Source organism: Trachymyrmex septentrionalis, unplaced genomic scaffold (genome assembly GCF_001594115.1).
Source record: "Trachymyrmex septentrionalis isolate Tsep2-gDNA-1 unplaced genomic scaffold, Tsep1.0 scaffold187, whole genome shotgun sequence".
NCBI classification, from domain to species: domain Eukaryota; kingdom Metazoa; phylum Arthropoda; class Insecta; order Hymenoptera; family Formicidae; genus Trachymyrmex; species Trachymyrmex septentrionalis.
This window is the reverse complement of record NW_017305040.1, coordinates 90,754-94,869: the sequence shown is the minus strand read 5'-3', so window position 1 is coordinate 94,869 and position 4,116 is coordinate 90,754. Positions and strand designations below refer to the sequence as shown.

The following is a 4,116-nucleotide window of genomic DNA, read 5'->3' as shown; positions in this document are numbered from 1 at the left end:
GAGTGTTGCTAAGGTCTCGGTAGTCTAAAGGCTCAGGACGCTCGCACGGAATGCAAGAGATCCGGGTTTGACTCCCGACCGAGGCAATATTTTTCGCAATAAGTTTATTACAGTTTTTTAAGATTTGGGAAATTTTGGGGGGATTATCAGATTGATTGTGTGAATCCAATAATTTCATCGGTTCGCAATTTAATTCTGAAAAATTAATTCAATTTTAATTAATGTATATTATATAGTAGTTCAATATCTTAACACTCGGGACAGTAAGGCATTTCGTATTTCAAGTAAAAAAAAAAAACACTTTTTATGATTGTTATACTAACATAAAATAATAAATTGTAATAAATTTATCTTTTTCTTTTCAGAACAAAACTATCAATGTTTAGTTATATTTTAAATATAAAATTATGTAATAAAATATACATATTTATATATATTTTTATATAATTTTATATATAAAATATTGTTACGTGAATGTTATATACGTGAAAAATTTTTTACCTATAAATAATTTAGTTTACTGCACTCCTTGTATTTTTTCCCATATAAGCATTTGTTTAGGCTATGTTTTGTGTTACATACACTGCAAATAGATTTTTGTATTTCCTTCTTGCCTCTAATTCTATTGAACTTCTGTGTTACCTTCTTTCTTAGACCATATTTCTTTAGTTTGCCTTGTAGATTTCTTTCTCGAGACTCAGCAACTCTACAGTAATTAATTGCCTTTCGCAAATTAAGATCTTGCATTTTTAGAAATTTATCCTGTAGTGCTTTGTCTCTTATTCCAAACACAATTTTGTCGAATCATTCATTAGTCATTATACCAAATTCACACATTTGACTCAGCTTTCTTATATCTGTTAAAAAGCTCTTAAACGATTCATGTTCTTGTCGTATTTTGCTAAAAAACTTAAATTTCAAACTTTCATGTACAACATGTTTCTTAGGATTGCAATGCTCTTCAAAATATTGCAACACTTTTGCCAAGTCCTTCTTCTCTGCTTCTTGGAGATTAAATTTATTGTATAATTCAACTCCATCTCTGCCGACAATATTTAATAATATAGCAATTTTAACTTCATCCGATTTTATAATATTGTCACTTTTAAAAATATGTCGAAAAAAACTTTGCCTAATCTTGTGCCAATTCTCATTAAGATTTCCATTTGCACTTAATCCTCTTAGAACTTGCAAAGTAGTTTCATTTTACATTCGGTATTGTTTGTATTTTCCATGACTAACCTTTCTCAATGATTAATGAACTTTTATCTTTTCTTCCTTTATTATTATAACATACTGCAATATGATTTTTAATATATACTTAACAACACTTTAAGATTTTATTATATTATGTATACTTATCGGAATACAATTATGTGTACACATTGATATACTAGTATGTAATATCCTGGAGAGAGTCATTTGTCTGCTAGTCTTGGTTAATCTTTGAGTGCGTTGGTTACTGTTGGTTACTGCGTCCTATTTCACGCACGAGCGTGATGAATCATTTTATCCTCGTTGTTCACCGACATTAAAGAAGGATAAAATGATATATCATGCGTGTTATGTGTAAAACAGAATATGCTTTTCATCTAAATGCGTCCATAAGCGTGTTCTTGCATGCGCAATATATATTAGCTTCTGAATTTCTTCTGATACCCGCATTCCTTTATCCAAATTCACTACAAAAATCTGTAATACTAATGAAAAGTTATTTTTTAAAAGTAACAAGTTACTCGTTACCGAATAGAAAAAGTAACATGTTACCGTTACTAGTTACTGATTTTTAAAAGTAACTCATTACAGTTACCGTTGCTTGCAAAAATAACTTTTTGTTACTTTTCCGTTACTTTTTAAAAATCGATCATCATAGCGAAAAGATCTTAGAGGCTTTCTAGTCTCAAGCACTGTGCATTGTCAGAGAGAAAACAACTTTAACAACTTTTAACAACAATACGCAAAATTAGTTATATTACGTAATATTATTAAAATTTGGATAATTATAGAAAATATTCAAAATATCCTTTCTATTTACGTAATTTTCCAAAATAAGATATATTTACACAATAAAAGCAAATTTATATAACTTTTGTGGAATTATATAATTTCTGTAACATTGCATAAGTTTTTTGATATTTACAGAACTAATTATGTAATTTTTATATCTATATTATGTGTAAATTTATGAAATTGTTTTTACTCACAGTGTGAATGGCTTGTGTGTCGTATCATGTTCAATCATATGCAAAGTAACGATAAAGGTAACTGTAAAATACGTTACTGTTAAATAGGTTACTAAAATAGGTAACTGTAAAATACGTTACAAAGAAAAAAGTAATGTTACCAGTAAGTAACAGTTACCAGTAAAGTTAGTAAAAAAGTAACTTGTAAAATGACCAAATATGCGGTGCGCACGCAACAGTCATAGACTCCACTGAACGATTGACCGTCTACTTCAACGTTCCTGATAACGTTCGTCTTAATGGGAAACAATTTGACTGCCGATGTGACCTATGAAATGTTGACATACTTTAACATACTTCAACTCGTCGTCGCGTTGTACTTTTCGCAAGGGCTGTTGGGTGAATCAATAGTGTCATTCAATCGATTGGAGATATATGTTGTCATATTATTTTCTAATTTACGGTGAACTTAAATCTACAATCATTCTTATACCTCTATTGGCACGTACTTGTTGAAGTGCGCTTAATTTTTACAGGATTTTTTGCTGATGGACGAAGTGAACACGAGACATTTCTCGGAGAACACGCCGCAGTTGCAGTTTAAATCTCAGAAACAAAAGGAAGAAACTAATGCAGAGAATCAAATAGACAGGTACATCTCGAAAAATGGGAGTATCGTTCTGTCTGAACATCAAAGACTATCTGATCTTCCGGTAAAGCTTCAGGGAGTTTCCGCCAATTGGATCAGTGGCCAATTGCGGCCGACTTTGTGCAATATTAATTTAACTATCAAGCCAGGTCAATTGTGTGCTGTAGTCGGTGCAGTGGGCTCCGGCAAATCGTCTATATTATATCTACTATTGAAGGAATTAAATTTCGGCACGGGTTCCGTAATCCTTACTCAGAGCTCTCCGAAATATAATTTTTCGGGCAATTTATCTACTGGATACTTCACGAACAATCCAAGTCTGCGTATCTCCTATGCCAGTCAAGAACCCTGGCTTTTCGGTGGTATTGTAAAAGATATATATACTGTTTGGCCAGTCCTATGATATGGCTAGATACATGCAGATAATTTTCATAGTCTAAAGTAATTGTTGCGGATATTGTACAATGTTTATATATTCCTGCTATTGCACGTTAGAATCAGGAATTTTTTTAAGTGACTGGTAACAATTCTTACAATCTTTCAAATCTTACGCATCAATCATTAAATGAATTACATCTTTGTGACTAAATATAAAAGGAGATATTCTATATTTTAGCAAGGGTTATGATCTTTTTTGAATCTTTAATCTATATGTGATTCCATTTAGATAAAAGAAAAATGTCTACTATTTTCTAATTTTGAAATTTTTAATATTTTTTAAAGTTTTTTTTTTATCAATTAGCAAATGTTTCAGGTAGCAAATGCGCCTTGATGAAGGATTTTCGACAATTTCCGCAGGGAGACATGACAATGGTCAGCGATAGAGATGTATCTTTGTCCGGTGGTCAAAGAGCGCGAATCAATCTCGCGAGAGCAGTTTATAGACAAGCGGATATCTATCTTTGCTCGACGATCCTTTGACGAGCGCAGTGGATACTCGTGTTGCTAGGCATCTCTATGGAAAGCGCATCACCGAATATCTTTACGGCAAGACGAGGATACTTGTCACACATCAATTGCAATTCCTTAAAAAAAGAAGGGCGGATCACACGACACATTGTCGTACTGGATCGAGTGAGTAACATAGAATATTTTTTAGTTATATCTTAAATTAAAAATAAATTAATTTTAAAATTAAATTTTTATATATAAAAACTGGCAAAAACTTTTAAACATTTAATTTATATGTAATTTACATATAATTAATTAAAAGATAAAGGTTGAATATTGTTTAAATTAAATATCCTGATTTTGTTTTCTAAGGGTTTCGTGAAAATGCAAGGA

General features: G+C 31.3%; 1 pseudogene; it reads left to right on the top strand.

The window, feature by feature from the left end:
• Nucleotides 1-2,230: 2,230 nt before the first annotated feature.
• The window catches only part of LOC108746692, a 6,973-nt pseudogene continuing 5,087 nt past the window's right edge, over nt 2,231-4,116 (top strand).